This window comes from Leiobunum rupestre, chromosome 9 (genome assembly GCF_980474605.1).
Source record: "Leiobunum rupestre chromosome 9, qqLeiRupe1.1.hap1, whole genome shotgun sequence".
NCBI lineage: Eukaryota > Metazoa > Arthropoda > Arachnida > Opiliones > Sclerosomatidae > Leiobunum > Leiobunum rupestre.
This window is the reverse complement of record NC_143392.1, coordinates 34,762,008-34,785,943: the sequence shown is the minus strand read 5'-3', so window position 1 is coordinate 34,785,943 and position 23,936 is coordinate 34,762,008. Positions and strand designations below refer to the sequence as shown.

General features: G+C 38.5%; 1 pseudogene; it reads right to left on the bottom strand.

Annotated features, from left to right (window-relative positions):
• Positions 1 to 16,863: 16,863 nt before the first annotated feature.
• On the bottom strand, positions 16,864 to 17,727 carry LOC149927245 (very long chain fatty acid elongase 6 pseudogene; annotated as a pseudogene).
• Positions 17,728 to 23,936: the final 6,209 nt, after the last annotated feature.

Genomic DNA, 23,936 nt, shown 5'->3' with positions numbered 1-23,936 from the left:
GTCACTGACGAAACTGATTTCGCAGCTCTCCGCAACTCCTGTATACTTGTTTTATTCCTCCAAGCCTCGACATACCCCCGTCGTTTCTACATCCCCCTTCACGCGATTTCTGAAGAGGAATGTCAGTGCTTAGCCCAATCAGAACTATCAATACCACTCCAGGGCTATTCCTCTATGCCTGATAAAATGTATTCGATTAAAAATGCAACTTATGACAACATGCACTTTTATGTCGGTTGTTATTTTAAACATGAAATTGAAGTCAAAAACATTGTCTTTTATTAAAATTAGGTATATATTTTTCAATAATATGCGTTTAAAGTTAAAGAATTTATCACAAAAAATTTTGCTTTTGAAATAACAGAGGAAACAGAAAACTGGCTTATTTTAAATCCGGATTCTCTAATTTGTCACGAATTATTAGATATGTATTTGATTGAAGGTAAAAATTATATATCGCTGAGGTCAAAGTCTGTAAGTAGCGAAGTTTAAATAAATGGAATTATGTTTCATATAATTTCTCTTACTATCGGCATATCAATAAGACTTACTTCGAATAATTGTCATAAATTCATGGAGAGTTAACAAAAAATACCATTTAGGTTGAAATTGATAAGCACTTAAGAAATTTATAAACAATTTTAGGAAAGCAAATTCTCTTTTCGAATGGAATTCAATGCCTTCCTTTATTGGAAAGGGCCCAAGGGGTCAAGATGGGAGTGCAATAATTCGAAGAGAGAGAAATGGCTTTGTTATACGTTCAAGGTTGCTGCGAGAGACTAGTTTCTGAGAAATTCGCGGTTAGAAATATTTCAAACTATATATTCCCGTCAATATCCCTAAAAACAGAACATTATGATATTATGCTCTAAAATTAAAGCATTATTTATAACTTCTGATATCAGAACATTGGCATTTAGGTTTCATATTAGAACATAAAGGTTTTTAGTTCTATTATTAGTACATTAAGTTTTTGTGATCTGAAATCTTAACATTGCGGTGTAGCGTTTTTACGCGAGACCATTAGGCTTTACGTCTAATATCAGAACATAAGTAGATTTGGTCTAACAATAGAACGTTACGGGCTAGGCTGAACTTTCGAGGTAAACCATTTATGGATTAAAGTTTGCAGAAACCATATTTAAACCTTTAACTATCGCATTTGAAAACCATTATTGGAATCGAGATCAAGTTCAATCCATTATTAAACCACTTTCAAACCTTCAGTTTTTACAGTGTAGACATAACTTCGAAATTGAAAAAATAGTTCTTTTTATAAAGTAACGTGGCTTTATTGTTTAAATGCTACTCTTACGTCACAGTCTCTTAATTGTAACAAGTGAGCTCTACAGACCCGATGAATATACGTTTTTGTAGCGCGAGTGCAAATCTCTCACGCGTAGAAGCGTAGAATATACTAATAAAGCTGATTTTTGTGACGTAAGAGCAACATTTCAACAAGTTAGACAAGACCACTTTTTATTTTATAAAATCAAATATTGGAATAAATTCTGAACGAATATCAAGACTTTAATCATCCTTAACACAAGCTATGCGACACTATAATTTCAAATTCATAGCCTACCATTATCATATGTAACCTAACAACTCATAACTGTGCCTCTGTATAGCATTTCTAATAAGAATTAAATGAGTCGTTGTTTCAGAAAGAACAAGCTATAGATTGTCAAAGCCAGAAATGTGCGAAGAATTCCCATTTATAAAATTGATGACGGTGTTGGATGCAGTTTTTATTTAATTAAGTACATTTATGGTATGCTTCTGAGCATAAGTGACATAATAACAATAAATATGTCAAAATTATCACCGAACTGATTTTTAAAGCTATTGTACAGAGCCCCCTAGTGTCTAAACATGCCAAAGGTGAAATATATTACTACCAAGGACGATAACACGTTATGAAAATCCAAGCCCGAGCTTGGCGATAATTTCAGTGTCGATAAATGGTTCGGTCAGGAAATTAGCATTGAGACTTCGTGGTTCTCAAGGGTATTTTAAAACTGCTGATGATTTTGACCTAGGGTTCAACGCTGGATTTAAATCTTGAAACTGCGAGATTGGGACTGTTTACTGACTACTACTATCAATTAATATGTTTGTGTTGGCTTAATTTAGGGTGCCATCTATGACAGTTAAAGGGACACATCGGCGTTTGAATTTAGCCAGTTTCACATGCTTGTTTCCAGAAAATGATTTATCGTATCTGCTACCACGTTGCAAATCCTGGACGAATTGTTTAAGTTCGAGACTATAAAAACAGTAAATTCGTACCTATATGAAGACGCTCTTCAATGGATTTTCTTGTTCGTCTCCGGACCAGATTGTGAACGACTGAAATAGGCGCTCACCAAAAATTTCACATGAGGACAGAGTAATGGCGCTCTGACAAAACTCTGACTAGAGTAATTAAATTTCTGAAACATGGTTGGCCAAACACTATGAACCATACCAATGATTGTAAGCCATATCATCGATGAAAATTTTACTTATCGTTAATGGATGACATCCTACTCATTGGAAACAAAGTTGTGGTCCCAGAACTCTAAGAAGATAGTTACTTAATGAATTGCATAGTACACATCAGGGCATAGTAGCTATGAAATCTTTAGCGCGAAGTACATTTTGGTGGCCAAACATCGACCATCACATTGAGGAAGTAGTACAACCATGTTCGATTTGCATTACAAATTCACCAATGCTACCTAAAACATTCACACCGTGGCCCAAGCCAAATAGTCCATGCGAACTGGTACACGCAGATTTCTCCGGCCCAGTCGAGGGTAAATATGTACTGGTAATTGTTGATGCCTACAGCAAATGGCTAGAAGTCGATGTAACGTCCACCACTTCATCTGAAGTTGTAATAAATTCTTTGCGTCAACACATAGCTAGATATGGTTTTATCCCCACACTCGTTACCGACAACGGTAGTGCGTTCACTAGCGACCAATTTAAGACGGTTTGCAACGGAATAACGCACCTCAAATCGCCGCCATGCCATCCGCAGTCAAACGGTCAAGCCGAACGTTTTGTCCGTACTGTAAAATCTACTTAAAGACCAGTTACAGGAGGAACAAACAACGAAATTGATATTATCGGTATCGGTTTGCACAAATTCCAAAACGATCCTCTGCACCTCGGATGGATTAGCACCCATTCTAATGAACTATAGACGAACACCAACTTCCAATGGCCAATCTCCGGCTCAAATGATGTGCGGAAAACAGATTTTAACAAGATTGGATTTGTTCAACCCCAAGCAAATGCAACGTATACGTCAGCCATACAATCAAAACAAATATACAACCGAAAAACGACCTCAACACTCCTATAAACCTGGTACTCAAATTATGCACGAAACTATGGTCGATGTCCAAAATGGTAGGATTGTCTATACAAACAGAACGTGGAATAATCACTCGTCACGTTAACCAACATCACATTTTAAAGATCCGGATTCCTTTCTGAAGACTTTTCACGCAAGTACATTTCAGTCCAACGTTTCAGTCATCCTCCAGTGTTTCACATTCTCCGGAGCAACCAATTACAAGTCCTCATTCACATCGACAGCGACATTCCACAAGTACTGTACCTCTTCACCGCAGCGCATATTCTCCAATTTCTACAACTCCCCGACGTCGTGAACATATGTAGATCGCCGCCACCACTACGCCGTTCAATACGCGTTAGTCAACCTCCTAATCGTTGAAATTGGTAATATGTAAATTAGAAAAAGGATGTGATGTTATATCTGAAATTTTAAATTGGCGCCATATCCCTAATATAAGCAACATTATAGATGTCGCCATGTACCTTACAAGAAAAGGGTAGGAGCGCGGAAGGGGACACACACGAGGCAGCTCTCGACGGGATGTCCAATATGACAACCACCATGTAAAAATACTCAACCTATAAACATTAACATAATGTAAATAAATACAGTTATTAAATAGTTTATACTTACAATAAGAAACTTCTCTTAATATAAAATAATATTATAGACGCAAACCAAGGTCCGTCGAGAAAATGGACTCAAACGACCTCCAGCGGGTCCGGGGTCAGTTGAGGGGGCACGAAAATTTCTGGCGTTTGGCATTGGAACACGTGGTTTAAATAGATATAAATTAAATTTATATAAAAGGTAAATCGAAATTGAATTTCCAATCAGATTATAGTTTGGTCTTAATTTATTTATGTTTATCCAATAACAATAAAATTGGTTGTGGCTACTTGCGCTTAAAATAAATATGGATGATACCTTTATATTAGTGAATATACGCATGATAAGGAATTCCTTCCGTTATTCCTTGCTCACTAAAATTCTGTTAACAATAATATCAAATTTACTTATGAGATTGAAGAAAATGATTCTATACCATTCCTCGAAGTATATGTAAAAAAACTCCATGTATCAAACTGAGTACTACCAAGAATTGATCTATTTATAGAGATAAAGTTTATATTCCATCATTTGCGACGCATCATGAATCAGGGGAACCAACTAAAGGGGGGGGGGGGATATGTAAAAGGAGGCGTTCTTATTTAACGCGTTACTCACGCGAATGTCAATCGCGTCAAGAGGACGTCATATTTAGGGAGCCAATAATGCGCCGCCTGGAGTTGATTGAATATTGGAAGGGGAGTGGCCAGGTTCTTATCCTAGAGCTGCAACGAGAGCGAAGGTAAAAGTCGACGGAATATAAACAGGGCCGGATTACCCCCAATAGGTCGACTAGGCCTGGGTCTAGGGCACCAAGCCTTCAAGGGGCACCAAGAAGTTTCGAAAAAAATTAAATTGAAATTTACTTTTCAGAAAAAAAATTATTCCGGAGTAATTTTAGAATATGCGTCCACATTTTTCAATACCATGTAAAGCAATATCATTTATTAAAGTCTACATTGAAATTGTATTTTCCATCCATTTGTCAATTACAAATTGCGGGAGCGCCTCGCTCGATCGCCACGGAAAGGGGCACCGAAATTATCTTGGGCCTATTGCCCCACAAGGTCTTAATCCGGCCCTGAATATAAACTTTCTCTCTATATAAATAGATCAATTCTTGGTACTACTATATATCGTAAGCCTTTTTCTCTATTTATGCCCTCTCCCCCCTCCCCCATGTAAACTCTGTGTCATCCAATGTCCCAAAAAATATGCGCATTTAAGGGCTTTGTTCACCGGGCTTTCAAATGATGAATTAAATTTTATCAAAGTTATTGGTCGTGACAGAGGTTCCCCGCTTTGCTTATTCAATCGACAGAGTTAAAATTTACAATTCTATTGAAATTAAACTAACTTCACTCCAATTAGATCTAACCAGGGAGCACTAAACAGGATCTAACAAATTTAACTACAATCGTTTCTGCGTTCTACCTTAATACCCCGGTCTATCGGAAACGATTGGCCATATTTATTCCAGTATAGGTTACAAACCAGTTTTTACTCCCCTATAAAAATTCAAATTATTATAGGATCTACTAAAGATAAATTACCAGATACGGAAAAATTTGGCATTTATTCAATTCCTTGCTCTTGTACTAGTCAACAAGGGCGTATTTAAGGGGGGGTGCCTAATAAAAATCAGTGAAACCTCCGTCAGCACCCCGCCCTTGAAATTTTTCCCTCAAAACCCCCCCTGAAATTAAATCCTGGTTGCGCCCTTGCTAGTCAATATATATAGGCCAAACTAACAGAACTTTCAAAAAACGTATCAATGAACCCGTGAAGGATTTACATTTTACAAGACCGGGGAAACCTTTATTAGGACACTTAACTAATAATCATGAGAAATTTTTTGGAGAAATTAACTATACTTTTTTAAATTACCGCTTATATCTTGATTTAAAATAAATTACAATTTAAAATAAATTACAATTTAAAATAAATTACAATTTAAAATAAATTACAATTTAAAATAAATTACAATTTAAAATAAATTACAATTTAAAATAAATTACAATTTAAAATAAGTTACAATTTAAAATATATTAGAAATTAAAATGAATTACAATTTAAAATATATTAGAAATTAAAATGAATTACAATTTAAAATATATTAGAAATTAAAATGAATTACAATTTAAAATATATTAGAAATTAAAATGAATTACAATTTAAAATATATTAGAAATTAAAATGAATTACAATTTAAAATATATTAGAAATTAAAATGAATAAAATAAAGTTATGAATAAAATAAATGTGATTAATGTGGTTTTCTCGTTGGATACTTAGGTTCAGTATTGTAGACGGCGACTTAAGCGCCGGACTATATGCCGCCCCTTTGGCATCTTGTCGAAATACGTCGCAATGAGGAAAACCAGTCGAAGCGGTTCTTCCTCTACGAAAGGCGCTATTAAAAAGCAATCATCGTAATTTGAAAAGGGAAAGTGGCCGCTGATTTTCACTTAATCTTTAAATAATGTGTACTGTCTCAACTATACCTTCGATATAATTCCCTCACTCGATAATAACCAGAACGTGAAATTTGTTCGCGTAGCGCCCATTTGATTTCGATCGGCAGCGGCGTTTGGAGAAAAACATTCGGCGGCGGCGGCGGTGGGGCACGCCGATTTTTTAAAAAATTTTGGGCGGCGTTGATTTTTTTCGTCGGAATCGGCGCGAAGGGAAAAAATGTCTCCCCTTTTTTGAAAATTTGCAAAAAAAATTCAAAAATGTTTTTGAAGAAAAAAAATAAAGTTACGAAAAAAAAATCAAAAACCAATTGGCGGCGGAAATAAAATTTATCGGCGACGAAGTCGGCGCCAGAGAAAATATCGAGGACGGCAGCGTTGCACCGGCAGCGCTAGGCTCTAGTTAGATGGCGCCTGTATCAATTGACACGTAATCATTGAGTTGGGAATATTAATCTAGAGGTCCAATCGAAACGTCGGATTTCAGTATTTCGCGAAACAAGTTTTTAAAAATAAGAATACCGTCGTCTGCTTCCAAATGACGAGAAAACGTTATCATTCTACCCGTGGCGCTGTCTATCTCTCGATGGTTCGTTCCGGCCAAAAGATTTTGTTTTTCAAAAATAATGGATGGCGCCACGGGTCATATGATAACGTTTTCTCGTCATTTTAGAGGAGACGACACATTCGTAATTTTCAAAAACTTGTTTCGCGGGGAGCAGATTTGATTGGATCTCTAGATTAATATTCCCAACTCAATGCACGTAATTCAAATATGGCAATAGTGCGTACGTGGGTTGCGAGGTCCCGCGAATTAGCCAGAAATCTCACTTTAAATTAAAATTACTTAATGCAACCGAAAACGGAGTTCAGAAATTATCAGTAATAACTAAAAATATAATTTTCAACCAAGTCGCTCTTAATAATATGTCAAGGATATTAGCCTTTTTCAAGTCATTTCTTAAGCCTAACTCCGCCCAGTGCCACACGTAGTTAGACTTAAGAAATGCTTGGAATAAGCCTAATAGCCTGGAGGTATTCCTACAGATGTCCATTAAATGCCCCATAACGCAAACTACTAACCAATTCATTCTTTTTATTCTACATAAAAACACAACAGGAAAGTCTCTCTAGCTTTCTCTAAACGAATTTTGTCTTAAACTCGGGTAAATTAATTTTGCGTTCATCATCTCAATAGGAGCTTAAATAAAGCTTAGAAGTAGCTTTGATAAAATATCATTTATTCTAATGAATAATTAGCTCTTCGTGAATAAGTCGCAAGATGACTTGGGCCTAAGGTTTTAGCCTAGCTGATTATTAATATTTTATTAAAGGGGAACGGCCAAGTTTTTCCAAATATGGCCTTATTTCCGTATCAAAAGATTAACAAGACGTTCAATATACTAACACGTACCTTTTTTTGTCTTGAAAAAATAGCTTTTGGCCCAAAAAGTTTAAACGAAAAATAACGCCAGGTGTTTGGGTTTGAATTTTCGCCGCCATCTTAGGGGCTGCCGCCAGCGCCCCTAACCCCGTTTGAGCGATTTGCGAATTAGCGTAACTTTTGAAATCGCTCATTTTAGCCTTAGGTCTCACGCGCGTGCAAATGAAAAAAAAACTAAAATCTTTCGCATCTACAGCAGCGCGAGCTTTTTTTTAATCAATTTTAATCGAGCCGGGGGTGTCGCACCGGTTTCTCACCAGGTGTCGCGGTGGACGCGCGCTTTTCGATTTCCCGAAATTTCTTTATTTTATTAAAAATTAACCACTCAATATTTTTTGATGTGGTTTTCGCCATAAATTTTAGTTTTTAACGGGCTATAGGGCTATCTAACTGGTTAAAGCTTGACCGTTCCCTTTAACCATTTTCTAGGGACGTAATGCCCGGTTTAAAGAAGTAATTTTTTTAAGTATAATTTCGATGTACATTTTTTGAAGGGTGAGTTCACCATTTACTAAAGATCCCACATTTGGATACCCCAGCATTAGCTATATACACCAAATATTTTTTCGCTGCAATAAAACATTTTCAAGGAAATCGCCAAGAAGTAATATATTCCGAGAGCCAGGACCTGCTTGTTGAAATAATTGAAACTTTCACTTGTAAACAGAGCGTCGTGTTTTTGCTAAGCCTTATGTCCAAATAGTTACCTGGTTAAAAGGGAACACTTGTTGCATACCGTAAGGTGAAAAGTTTTCAATATTTCAACAAGCACTATATAAACAGTAACTTGCTAGTCCTGGCTCTCGTAACTTCTTGGCGATTTCCTTGAAGATGTATTATTCGGAAGCTCAATTAAATTAAATACTGGAAAATAATTTGTTTTATTAATAGTTAAATCTCTCGCCTAGTTTGACTTGAAATGCTTTACGAGGAAAATTAATCGAATTAATAATCACATTTTGAAGGAACTTATGATAGATTTCCAAAATTTATTAATTCATATCAGAAAAAATAATTCTGACTATCAATTGGACAAACTGAGAAGACAGGTAAAAACCTAGACCTCTCTCGTCAGGCTTAATCAAAAGTACATATTTGTAATCCTGAGGTCATTTATACGGAATGTATACAGGGTGTCCACTAAAAATCAATCCAGAGCTAATAATTTAAATGTTAATTTTCCTAGAAGTTTGATATTTTTAGATCGCATAGCACGCGCAGTAGTCATTAGATGATAGTAAACTCACTGACCTTCAACCGTGTCTTCAAGGTCATTCAAAACCTATCTCGAGAACCGTTGCGCTAAGAGACTCGGTTCCAAATAGAAAGGTGTGCGCTATTGCATTTTATGACCAATTGCCTCTGAACCGATGTAAATTGGCCAAAAGGCGCTTGGTGATTTAGACCTAAGGTGGTGCCTTGGGTATTAGCCTAGCTGATTATTATGATTAAATCATGATTAGATTAGATTAAAATTAAATCTGTAGGTTTGGTTGTACAAAGATTAAATCAAGATAAAATTTTTAATCATGATTATTAGGACACCCTGTAACAAAGTGATTTACCCCTCGGCACCCCTTCCCGGTTTAAAAAAGGGTTTGCAAAATGTTAATTCGAAATACAAAAATATACGAAAAAAGAAAATATAATTTCACTCCACCATGCACTACCGCCATCTGTCAAAGCTGTAGAGAAACTATACGAAACCTGTTATTAGCTGAAGGTTCTAACGCCGGACTCGGGTCGGGAGTGGCAGGTGCGGCTTTCGCGATTCCTGCTCTGAAAGTCGGTGCGAAATCGTTCTTGGATTCCGGGCACCCCATCAACAGGATTGAGTTGTTCGCTATCCAAATGGCTCTTTCCTACGCGTCTCATCTCCACGGGCCTCTAGTAATCTGCTCGGATTCAAAAAGCGCCCTTACTCTACTTTTTCGCGCTCTCCTGATCCTGTGGTTCAACTCATTCATGCCCTCTAGCGAGGTTCACACCATGGATTAAACACTAAATGATGTTCCACGGGCGAAAAAACGTAAAAATACTCTGTAACCTTGCCACCTAGCGGCTCGAGACCGCAAACCGGAAATTGTTTTCTATCCAGGGGCAAACAAACGGGATTGCAATGATACTTCGTCTATATACTTTCCAAAGATCTTTATTTTAGGATTTGATGCTTTGCAGTTTCAAGTTTTCAACCTTTTCACTATTTACTATTTGTAATTTTAAACGAAATTGAAGATTGATAAAAGAAGCGTGTTTTGATCCATGTGGTTATAATCTTCAACTAAAAGAGCAGACGAAAATCATGAAGTTCCAAAATTATTAAAAAAAAATACGAGATGGCGCTACAAAATCATATCCGGTGCCCCTAGGGGAGTTAAGCGCGGGGGGAGGAAACACATTACGACCGAGCCAACGCGAACTCGGCATTGAAATCTTAGCTCGTGGAACATCCTTTAATGTTTAATCCATGTTCACACTTACCCCTAAAATCGCTTCGTTTTAGATAATTAGTTTTCAAAACCAGCGTAAGAAATCGTTTCGTGTTGGTTCGGGAAGCAACTCGTCCAAGTCGGTTCGCTTAGAATCGCTTTCAAAACGACAAGGCGGGGAAGTAAAATTGCTCGTATTTTCAAAAATAATATTACTGTATGTATAGTAAACAAGATTAACTAGTTGTTTTGGGATACATTTTAGTATTTTAAAAATTCTGGTCATAATTTGAAAGGACGTTAAGCCTTGGCTATAAGCGAACCGGGGTGAAGCGATTTCGCACGTGTGAACCAGGAGTTATCGTCGGCGGTAAAAACTGGCATTCAAACCGAACTAAACTGGGTTTTAAGCTCTAGTGTGACCGTGGCTTCTGTGACGAGTACTCTAGTTTCATAACTCTGTTGTGGTGTCCGGCACATGTGGGAATACCGGGAAACGAATTGGCGGACAGTCTCGCGGGGATTACTACAACCCCGCGCCCTGGGCGGATTGACTTCCTCCTTCCCTCTACTCTAGCGGAGTTAAAGAGTACGTGTGGACGGGCTATTACCTCGGCATGGACACCGCACTGGCTGTCTCTGGCGGATCCCTGGCCTCTTCGCGATGCGAAGCTCAGTCCCGAATCTCGTGCTATGATTCGCGTTAATCCTACGCGACGGGATGACACCCTGCTAGCGAGGTTCGGTTGCGGCAGACTTCCTACCAAGGCTTTGCTACATCGTTTTCGGCTGAGCCCCACCGACTCCTGTATTCGGTGTGGCACGCGTGCGGATGCCTCCCATATCCTTTTTGATTGCCCTTCCAATGCAGGTGCTCGGAACCTACTCAGATTTACCTTACATCAGAAAGGTCTTCCAGAAACATTGTTTGGTGTGCTAGCGGGGATCCACGCCGGGTCCCACGATGTGATTGGGGCCACTTGTGACATTCTGTGAAAGGCCATTAGTCCATAACTCTAACCCTATGTCGATTGACTTTTATGTTGTACAGTTTTTTTTGTTTTGTTTTTCTTATTGACATTTCTGGTATATTTCGGAACTTTATCTTTTGTTTAAAGGGGAATTGTCACCACCCTAAAATTGGTTTAAAACCATTTAAATGGATAGAGGACGTCCGAAAATGGTTATACAAAAAATTTCATGTTAATATTTCCAGTATTTGATTTATTATTAGTAAACAAATTTCGTGTTTTATCCCCCCGACTCGAGAATCTCAAACCGCTTGGTTGAACCTACCTGCAGCGCCATCTCGTGAACGAAATATTATTTTCCCCGGTTTTATCGTTTTTCGGTCGGAACTGTCGTCTGCTACTACATTCACCTTGGCTTTTTAACCGAGTTATATACGTAGATTGTAGTTTATCGTGTTTTTAAAATGCCTTACACGCGTTGCGCTCTCAGTTTGTCACAGCCAATGAAATTGCGGATTTTTACTACTAAATTGAACGTATTTCGTGGCATCTGGCAGTAATGCAATTTGACGTTCTTCCGCTACAATCAGTCAGATTCGTCGAGCTAAATGCGAAACATCTAGATCAATCATTAAGAATATGTTGAAGAAAATAAGCATAGAAGACATTGCAATTTCTTTATGACTTTCAGAAACAAAAAGAAGGTCAAAAAGGAGTAAAACTGTTTTTATTCGAAGAACAAGAAGATGACGAAATATTTTTTAAAGTTCCTTAAGAAATGTGATAAATATCATTATAGTTCCTAATCGCTATTAACAATTCACTTTCAAAGGTAAAGTAAAAGAGGGGGAGAGGGGGGGGGCAGAAAAGGGTGGTCATGACCAGTTAATTTATTTTTTAAATAGGGGGTATATTGGTCACATTGACCAGTACTTTTAAAAAGCTTATTTCCAACACTCGTCAGTGTGTCAGAATTTATAGCCCGGTGTACCTAGTAAAAGAGACCATACCACCGGAGGCCTATCATCATAGTGCCCTACGCCAGCGTCCACCTAGCCCGGACAGGTGACAAATCCAGCATGGGTAGTAGTACCCTACTACTGATGGTCGCACCTTTGACGCAAGCCACTCAACCCAGCAGAAAGTGCAGCAATTCCCACTTCGCACACAGCAGTGGGATTAAGAGTGGATGCTGTAGCAACTCCAGCCGACACCCTACCTACGTAGGTAAAGAGTCAAACCCTTTGGAGAGAGCTCCTAAAGGGGAACGACGAGCACACAGCAGCCCAAGTAACCCGGCACAGCTGGCACCGGAGATCCCGGTGTGGCTCCAAAAGGCCGGGAAACAGGACCACCGTGCCCTCATACGGAGGCCCGCCGCCCCACAGCAGGCCAACCAATCCGCTGAGGCGGCCAGTTTGCACGGACCCTCTCCGTTAGCCTGAGCCGAACCTCAGTATCCAGCCCAAACCTGACCGAAGTCGGAGGTGGAGATAAGACCATTTGATCAGAGCTAAAATCTCCCAGTGCACCACCGCCCTTATGGGTTACAAGAGCCGGACCCCGACTCCCCGGTAAAGCCACCAGTTATTGCACACTCTAAACCATTTAGGGTCCCAACACTGGTCAGAAGCCACAGGTTGAAAATCACCTATCGGTGGCGTGGCGTGCTTGTTTTTTTTTTTAAATACTCGGTGGCGTGGAGCTTTTTTGGCGGCGACGACGGCGGCGGCGCGAAGTGGCAAAGGTTTTTGCCCTTTTTGTAAATTTGGAAAAAAATTCCAAAATGTTATTGAAGGAAAAAAAATAAAGTGGAGGAAACAGCGAAGATAAACAACGAATTTCTCTTTTAGATAATGGAGGCTTGGACGAATAATTACGGGACCCGACACCAAATGGCGCTCTTGGTGCTTTTATGGCAGCGCCGCTTGTAGCGCCGTAGTGTCAAGTATTGGAAAGATTTCTATCCAAATACTAAACACGTGCCCAATATTAGCGGACGACGTTAGGCCTAGCGTTCTTAGCTCGTCACTGTCGTCAAAGCTTACACCTTTATTTCCATTTTGACTAGGCGTTTTTAAATTTATAATCTATTTAAACCTTCACACCAACTATATATGCCAAAACATTAAAGCGAACTTCCTATTTAAATTAATTAAATCATAACCCTTTCATTTTTATACAATACAATTATTACTGAATAATTTAAAGCCTATTAAAATTCCAAAAGCCTCACTTCTATTAAAAACAGCGGAGCAGACCTAGGAGTGTAGGTCATCTGACATTTTTACGTGCGTGTTTTGTACTTGGATAGAAATATTTCAGGATTCTCTCGGTAGGAGCGCTGACGGTCGATGCAAATTGTGGAACCGGGGATTTTGCTTTGGTTTCGAGTCCAGTAATTATTCATCCTAGGTATAACCAAGAACCTTCTTAGATTACAGAGAACGTGCGACTTGACATTAAATAAAAAGTATTGAAAATTACCACTCAAATTAAACAGTCTGGGATCATTTAAAAAAATATATATCTTTCTAGGCACGATACTTTATAACCTACCAAATATTTTTTATTGATGATTATTTAAATTAATTAATTCGTTATTTGATTCAGTTTTTATTAAAGTTGCTCAAACTAAATTAACAGTTAAATCGAACGTTTCTGAAACTAACTAAGTTAAAATAAAACTTGCTTTTCCGTAAATATGATTCTCAGGAAGATGAGTTTTGGTCAAATTAGCTGTCGTGTCTCGTTGCCTCGTACGTTCTCAGTAGCCTAAATACGTTATTGGTATAACCCGTGCTTTTGTTAAGCCGTTGAACTTCTATTTTACGCATTAAAAATAATCAAAATCGATTATAATTTCCTTTTTTTCTCTCTGACTTTTTTGATACTAAAGAATGTGCCTAATTTTGAAAGAGGGATATTAAGAGGCTTGCGCCGCCGCCGTTCATTTTGAACGCGCCGATCGCGCCGCCGCCGATTGTTCGAAAATCGGCGCAAGCCGCCGCCGCCGATACAAAGAACGGCGCGCCGCCGTTTCTTTTTTTTTATACACTTTCTTTTTGGTATATTAAGCTTGGTTTTCATTTACGCGAAAATAACGACATTTGAACACGACGTCGAACGTCAAATTTTGGTTTTCGAATTTCGGCGACGCGACGCAGAGTAATAGCACTTTCACTTACAAGGAGACTACCCGAGGTGGTTATCACCGATTTTGTTGAAACTCGGGGGTTAGGCTTTAGTTTTCAGATGGCAACCAAAAATGTTTTTGATCTCTCAAAACCAAAAATCTCCATTTAAAAAAGCAAGGGATTTTCTCGGTTTCACAAGGTTTACATAAAAAAATTAATTTTCAAAACTTACCCAAAAAGATGAATTTGACCATTTTTTGGGTAAAATTGATCAAGGATTTTGGGTAAAATTTATAAATTTTGGTAAAATTTTAACAAAATTTGGTTAACCGAGAAAATCCCATGCTTTTTTAAATGGAGAGATCAAAAACATTTTCGGTTGCCATGGGAAAACTAAAGCCCATTGCAACTTTTCCCTTTGGAAATTTTCATACTACCATAAGGTCTACTTAACCCCCGAGTTTCAACAAAATCGGTGATAACCACCTCGGGTAGTCTCCTTGTTAGCATCAATAGATTCCAGCATTGCTATCTTGGCTATAGAGAGAGTCACTAATATAACCAAGGCTTATCCGCATTTTAATTCCCTTTAAATTAAAATGTTGCTTGGTTTATCGATATGCCCCCCCCCCTTTTCCTTCTTCCCCGGTTGACCCTAGTTTTCCGTTAGTTCCTAACTCACATTTAACAATCGCACGAAGCAAATATTCGGAAACGGGGCGTCCCTGTGTGAAGTACATTAATTAGTCCATGGAAGGACTAGTACGAGTTGGTATTTGCCCTTGCCCTTCTGGTCGCGTGTTTTTTAAACTGTCGCTACAAAAAATAGCTTTAAAATTTATACAAACGCCGGCGTACGCCGCCGCCGCCGGTCATTTTGGCCACGCCGAAGACGCCGCCGCCGTAGGCCTAACCGCCGGCGTAAGCCGCCGCCGCCGCTGGTATATTTTGGGTCATACGCCGCCGCCGACCCATATCAGATCGGCGCAGGCCTCTAGGGATATTTATGGTTAGAAACTTTTTTGAAGCACTGACGAAATAAAGGTTAATAGTGTCTCGATTTTTATAGTTCAAAATGTAGAGCGTAGCGATTTCGGTGTTTTTAAGCGTATGTATGCTAGCGGCATAATTTCATTAGCTTGAAATTAAAGCTAGGGTTTTTCAATATTTCGGCCAAGGCATATCGAATTTATATTAAGAAATAAACTTCCACATGAGAAACAGTTCAACATTTTTATAAATCAATAATATCAAATATCACACAATATATATTAACTATGAGGAATATCAGCATTAACGTTTAAAAGCGCTAGAGTTAATTCGCGTTAAAAATGCTCAATGAAAATACTAAACAATTTAATTAATTATTATTCTTTTAAAAACAGTATTTATCTTTTTCTTTAATGTGTTTATTTATCTTTAAAAAAAGAGCTAGGATGAATCCGGAATTTTCTCGAATCCTTCATATTGGAATAATTAGAAAAAAGGGAATACAAATACTTATATTTAAAATTAAAAGCTCTTAATTGAAGCAAAATATTAAATGAAAAATCAAATTTAAGAATACAGCATTAAAAACTAATTCTAATTTTCAAAGTTTGAACGGTTTTTAAGGTTAGGATTTGAAAGATTCGAATGAAGAAAAACGCACGAAGATTTGAATTTTCGAATTTTAGGATTCTTGAATGCTAGGATTCGAATGTCCCTCTCCTATTAAAGATTATTATCGGTTACAATGAGTATTAAAAATACTAGCAAAACTAATTAACTAATTAATTATAATAACTAGTCATAAGGAAGAGGGCGACTCTGTCGCTCCTTTCGCAATTAATTTTTACAACGACCCCCTCTGGCCATCTCGGGAATTATACAGCTGAGTTGCTTTTTATATAAAACTTATTCCCAACAATTGTATTTCACTATATCAATTGCAATAGACAGCTCACATATATGGCAGTTCATCTGTATATTATTAAATTAATTTCAACTATATGTTAGTTTATTTCCATGGAAAGCCAGAATTGCTACACTATACTCATAAGCACCAAATGCGTGAAATCGGTGTACTGTTGGAATTCGTGGTTAATGTTTTGACTTTGATAAGTAACTAATTCCTTTTTAGTAGCTACAAATATAAATACCTAACAACTTGTTAGATAACCCACTCTCAAATAGTGTTACACTCCGAAACGTTTGTTAACTTTTCTAGTTCCCTGAACCATGCATGACTAGTAGTGTGGCGACACCAAACATTTATGTTTCCCGTGATATGAAAACCTATATATGGGTTAAGCAAAACAATGTTATATAATTAAGCTATGATTATAAGTAAATATATAGCGTAAGCCGTTTATTTCATATAACATACTAAATTGATGGCAATTGGAATTAATTTGAATCTGATTGATATACCTTCCTAATGGTAAAAATAAAAGTTAGCAACAGAATCAGTCGCTTTTCTGGCCCCTTTTGGTTGAGGACATCGCGGTGGTCGATTGGCCGGCGTCTTTAAATAGGTAGTTCCCGATGAACAACTTGACGAACAAGGAGAAGAAAGTCCCGTAAACTAAAAAGACCGTCAGCGCGGAATTCCAAGAAATCCCGCAATCACCGGAAGTGGACTTGACGACAAAGGTGTACAGACTAGCCGAGAAGCACAAGATCATTTGGAGTATCTGGGAGACGGTGATAGCCATCGCGATGGGTCGTGGCAAAGTGACTCTCGCCGCCCTCAGAGCGTAGTAGGCGTACATGGTGGAATGCACCGAATAATTGGCGGTCATCATCCATCTGCCCATGGCCGGATGATCCGAGTAGAGGTACCAACTGGTCATCAGGGCCGAGATATGGTGCGACCAATGGATGAAAAGCAACTTTTGCTTACGTAAGACGATGAAGACGGTATCCATCAACTCCAAGGACTTGGAGAGGGTGAAGATCCAAGCCCAGAAACCGGCGATTTTGTCCGATTCGACGTAACTGCGATTGCAGATGGAATAGTGGACGCCGTAGTTGGAGAGCACGTGGAACAGTTCCGGCAGAGTCCTCGAGGCGCCGACGAAACTGAAGACGGACAGGGCGACGTTCCAGACGAAGAAAACGGCTCGGACGTTGAAAGGCGGCCGCGACTTCATCCAATGTTGGACGCCGAAGATGACGGTGACGTAGACGGCACTCAGGTACAGCGAAACGGTCCAATGGCGAGCCATCCATTGGCGATGGTATTCCTTGTCGAAGGCCAATTCAAAGGGCCAGATGAAAGTGTAGTTGGGAGAGAAAGGGAAGCTGACCGTTGTCTCGTTCGGCTGCATCGTCGCCCTCCCAACTGACTTGTTTACCCTAAAGTCGTTTGGAATTAAAATTCCGCGGCAATATCTGGTGAGAGCGGCCGTGGAACCGGTTCCTACAGCGATCGAGTTACGCGCCTCAAGTCACGAACGTTTGAAATGAAAAGTGGAGGAAACTGCGGAGATAAACAACGAATTTCGCTTTTAGATAATCGAGGTCATGGTACCGCGGCTCTTCGAATCGTTATGGCGATTGGCCGTAGGCGCGTTCGTCGCGGCTCCTGTCCACCGGCTTTCCCTCGGATCACTTTCCAAACTCGCTCAATCAATCGCGTCCCGCTTTCCTTAATCCGCGGAGCGATTAAAATTGTCGATTTCCGGCTGATTCTACCTTGTCGCGATACGTTACGAATGTACCGTTTTGTTTTGAGGTGAACGAAATGGTATTAGTGGTAGGCGTGTAAGCGCCGGTGGTTCACTGCATGGTTACGTCGGGAATATCGCTTCAAAAAGCAATTGCATCCGCTACGGGCGTTCACCGTTTCTCCAGATGGACGCTATTAGCTTTTTCACTAAGCGCGTATGAGGTGAATGTTCCCCTTCATAAACCACCAAACAGAATAGAAAATTGACGAAAAATAATGACGGGTTGCGCGAAAGACACGTTAAATGTTTCTGCTTAACGCAAATTATATTTTCTGTTAGTATAGAGCTACTCTGAGAGTGGTGCAGCTAGGAATTTTACCGGTATTTGTTTTTTTTAAATTGTAGTCAAAATGTACATGACCCGGTTTGGGACCACTCCCAAATAATGGATCGAAGGCTACTTTCCAATCAGGCGTTATTTGGTTTTAAGCGTTTTAAACTATTTAATATTTTCTCAGTTATAAGGCAATTGAGTTATCTAATGCAATTTGTAATGAATTTCTTCGTAACTATCGCGTGGCGGTTAGATATTCATCAACTAAATCACAGATTCGTATTTTAGTTTGTAATCTATAAGCTGTTTTCCAGCGATTGAGATTTTTAGTCTTACACGAGCCTAGTAAGAGTAAGACTCCTGTGACCGGCACAGTTTCCGCCACTGCCGCCGCCGCCGCCGTTGACTTGTAACGGCATAAAGAAAGAGAGAGAGATTGGTGGAGGGGGATTGGGGAGTACATTGCGAGAATAGACCCATAACAAAAGTGAGAACTCTGGACGGAACATCCTGTTTGTGACGTTTTGACCCACGTGACCGCCATTGAAATATACAGGCGGAAGTAAGGAAACGGATGTTCCGTTAAAAATGTTGAGTTGCTAGGTAAAAATGTAAATTTTCGGCCCCCCAACTTTCATCATGCGTCTATAAGAGAGGACGGGTTGCGGGCCGAGCTGCCTGATGGCCAGCCGGTTTCCCGCCCAAACTGGGCTAATTTGGGAACGCTGTTGCGGGTAAAAACATAGACAGTATATCCCTAAGGGGACGAGAAATTGCCTACCTTCCACTGCATTAACGTAGCTGTTTCTCTCACCGACGCTCTGTTATTGAAACAGGGGGGGGGGGGAAACACGTAAGCTTCTAAGAGCTTCAAATGACCTTGAAATCTCCCGTTTTTAAAGTACGGCCGTCTTTATTCAGTTGGGGCCCTAGCATCGACACGAACTCTTGCAGTTGGCCGCAAAGCGACTGTGATGGGGTCTAAAAATCAGAGCGTATTCTCGTCCCCTTAGGGATATATACTGTTTATGGTAAAAATAACGTTGGGTGGACGGCGATTTTTTAGCCAAACATATCCATATATATATACCTGTTTATGTTTGTTATCACTTGTAGAATGTCAAATATTTTCTAGGTAAGCTAGTGTGAGACTACTATTTGGGACTGCCGGGCCCGCTTGTTAATTTTGGTATGAGAACGAAGAAGGTGGTTACGGCTGCGATGTGAAAAGACTGATAGCCGGTCTCAAGGTCGCGTTACGATGGAGATAATAATATAACTATCAAAGACCATACTACTTTTTTTCCTAACGCGAGAGCGTAAAATTACGTTTAAAAGAAATTTATTTATTTATTTAATATTCGTTTTTCCCTATACGTGCTTTGCATTGCGTAAATTTACTGTCTAATAAAATTTGACCCTGAAAAGGAAAGAGATTTTGTTTGTAAAAATATTATCCTGGTAAGTCAACAAACTATGGTTAATAACTTGTGGATTTGGCCTGTATTTCTGTCTGTGAATTTAACCCTGAACATTGCAGTGGTGCTTGTGTAACCATAGGGCCTTGGCAGCATGGTGTCACACTATCGTCGAAATGCTAGTATGCTTTTTTCTGTTTGGATAAAGCTTGGTTGACTTATTATCTACGTTATGCTGCCAAGTCTGTATACAGGGTGTTTCAAAAGGGTATGCCAAAAATTTAAGGAGTTGAGAAGTATGCCTGTTTTTTCGCCCATTTTCCTACGATCAGTTAAAAGAGCGCCAGAGAGCACCAGAGAGCGCCAGAGAGCGCCAGAGAGCGCCAGAGAGCGCCAGAGAGCGCCAGAGAGCGCCAGAGAGCGCCAGAGAGCGCCAGAGAGCGCCAGAGAGCGCCAGAGAGCGCCAGAGAGCGCCAGAGAGCGCCAGAGAGCGCCAGAGAGCTTCAAAGTGTGGCCTACTAGCCCCAAGAAGTAGGCTGCAACAAGCGCAAAACCAAGCAGCAGGGACTTTAAATACTGTTTAAGTTTACTTTTTTACGCTGGTTACCTCGATTTGTTTACAAAGTCCTTTTTTACCTATCACACGAACCCAAACCTTAATGTTCGAGTTTCCCTGCTGCTTGGTTTCGCGCTTGTTGCAGCCTACTTCCAGGGGCTAGTAGGCCACACTTTGAAGCTCTCTGGCGCTCTTTTAAATCATCGTAAGAAAATTGGGAAAAAAACAGGCATACTTCTCAACTCACCCACTACAACTCTTTAAAATTTTTGCATAACCTTTTGAAACACCCTGTATTGTTGTTTGGTGGTTATTTTAAATCGATTTCTTACTTTATAACGCAAATATTTAAAAATTATTTAAATCACTTTGAAAATCGTCAACTCAAAAATCAACATAGAAAGCGGAAATCAGCACGAAAATCTCATTTTAAAAATTTCAAAATAATCTGTAAGCGCTGGTTTCATTTAAGTCTTATCGATAAAAACCATGAAGGTAATAGCCCCTTCTGAGTTTCATTTATTAGCCAAGTTTTTCCTTATTTCACCCCTTTTGTTTCTTTTTCATTGAGCGTTGAAAAAGCCAACTTCTATTTCACTCTTTTTTGAGCAGTTAAATTTTCGGATCTCACGTTTGACTCTTTTTGAGCGGTGAAAAAAACGCTCTTATCTCTCGCTCTTTCCGCTGTTTTTGAGTCTTAAAATTTTACTGCTCGCGTTTCACTATTTCTGAGCGTTCAAAAGGCCAACTTATCTTTCCTTCTTTTTTGAGCGGTTAAATTTTCAGATCTCGCGTTTTGAGCGGTGAAAAAAGCGCTCTTTTTCCATCTTTGTTGAGTGTTGAAATTTTCGGTCAGCTCTTTTCGCTCTTCTTTGAACGGTGAAAGTGGTTCCCTTCTCACTTTCGTTTTGTGCTCTTTTAAGATAAAACTTTACAACTCAATATACCAAAAACCGCTCACAATGAGAGGAGCGCGCCCATCACAACGAATTAGTAGTTGGGGTGACGTCGCGCGTCCCCTTCTGGCTGTTGTTTTCTTTTCCGTCACCCTTCCTAGAAGTTGTTACGATTTTCTTGTTCAGTCTGGCGTCAAGCGGAGGAATTACGAATACAGGAAATGTCGGCGATTTCACGGAATAACTCGGATTAGCGGGTTTTAGCGGCCAGAAGCGCAGTTGGCAATTATAGGACCCAATGTTCAGCTTCGTTGGATTTCGTCAAATTGCGACTAGATTATTATTTTCCAATAAATCAATTTGTTTAATAGCTATAGTAATGACCCTCCTACGCTATATAAGCTGGAGTTATTACTTGAAATGACTTGGGCTTATGGTGGTGAATTAGGTATTACCATAAGTGGATCATTCTCTCTAAGTATACAAATTCCGGGTCTCGGTATCTTAGTCTGGGTTTCGTGACGTCAGAGCTTGTATAGAGAGCAAACTCCAGAGAGACATTTTTTGAAAATATTTCGGCGGAGGCGCCACCGAGTGGTCATGACGGCAACTAAAGGTGCGTTTATTGAACAAAACTCTACACTTGGATCTGAAACTGACCTTGAACAAATATGGTACAGGTTTTTGGGGGGAGAAATTCGAAAAGCCAACCCCCAAAATTTCTCTCTCTCGGGCACTCGAGACACGTTCCAGACGAGAGACGTACCATAAGAGATGTATCAAACGTTAGATTCGGCAGTATAAATTCAGAGTGAAGTTGAGGTGATACACAGTATAGGACGGTTGTAAAGGGCTGCCAGACCAACCCCGACAAAGACTCTAGTCATAGGTAGCATAGCGTTTTGTCTACTTACGAGGAGACTACCCGAGGTGATAATCACCGATTTTATTGAAACTAGGTGGGTATGTAGACCTTATGGTAACATGAAATTCCACCAAGGGAAAAATTGCAATGGGCATTAGTTTTGCCCTGGCAACCGAAAATGTTTTTGACAACACAGTATGTATATTTTCCCATTGAAAATAACATGGGAATCTGAGCACTGAATTTTATGATATTTTGATGAAATTTGGTCAATTTGATCAAAATATGTAAAAATTTATCAATTGTTATTTTAAATGGGACAATATACAGACTGTGTTGTCAAAAACATTTTCGGTTGCCATGGCAAAACTAATGCCCGTTGCAACTTTTCCCTTGGTGAAATTTCATGTTACCATAAGGTCTACATACCCACCTAGTTTCAACAAAATCGGTGATTATTACCTCGGGTAGTCTCCTTGTTAGAGATAATGATCCACTTATGGTATTACCCTAGCTAGTGTTGTAAGTCGGAAAATGACCGAGGCCTCTTTTCCGGAAAATTTTCCGTATTTTTCCGAAAAAAATAAAAAGAGTTTTCATTCCATGATATTATTATAATGTTTGCAAATTTAAATAAAGCGGTATTTTCGCGTAATTTTTTTCAATAATAAAGTAAAACTAAACCTCTAGACTAGTTTAAACTGATTAACAATGTAACACTATTAATGTTTTGTAATATGTTTACTCATATTAGACATTTCATATCGATAAAAAGTTAAAAACATTGAAAACCTTTAAAAAGTAATTTGTGTTTCAATTTTTTATTTTTCCAATTTGCGGAAAATTTTCCGCATTTTATTTTTACGGAAAATTAACAACACTAACCCTATAGCTACGAAATTATCTTATCGACTCATTCGACTGACTAAATCTGTTCAATTATAATTTTTATTTTTTAGTAGAATTAATCGATTTTATTTTTATTTTTTAATTGAATTAATCAATTTAACTTAATTTTTTTAATTGAATTAATCAATTTAACTTAATTTTTTTTAATTGAATTAATCAATTTAACTTATTTTTTTAATTGAATTAATCAATTTAACTTATTTTTTAATTGGATTAATCAATTTAACTTAATTTTTTTAAGTTGAATTAGTCGATTTAAATATCATTTTTATTTTTTAGGTGAATTAATCGATTTAATTATCATTTTTATTTTTTAGTTGAATTAAAAAAAATTCATTTTCATTTTGATTGAATTAATCGATTTCCTTTTCATTTTGATTAAATTAATCGATTTCCTTTTCATTTTGATTGAATTAATCGATTTCCTTTTCATTTTGATTGAATTAATCGATTTCCTTTTCATTTTGATTGAATTAATCGATTTCCTTTTCATTTTGATTGAATTAATCGATTTCCTTTTCATTTTGATTGAATTAATCGATTTCCTTTTCATTTTGATTGAATTAATCGATTTCCTTTTCATTTTGATTGAATTAATCGATTTCCTTTTCATTTTGATTGAATTAATCGATTTCCTTTTCATTTTGATTGAATTGATTCTGATTGATTTCATTTACCATTTACGTGGGCTTACCATAACGACTTTGACCTTAAATATCTCAAGAGAATTTAATTTGACATTCGTTTATCCTTTGTTAGTCTTGAGTGTATACCAAGTTTCATAACAAACGACTGGACTTCATCTACTAAGCAGATTTTATATCAGAAAGCGTCTGCTAAGCAGACGAATAGTCCAGCAGTTTATGCTTCTCGTATAGGCCGCTACGTG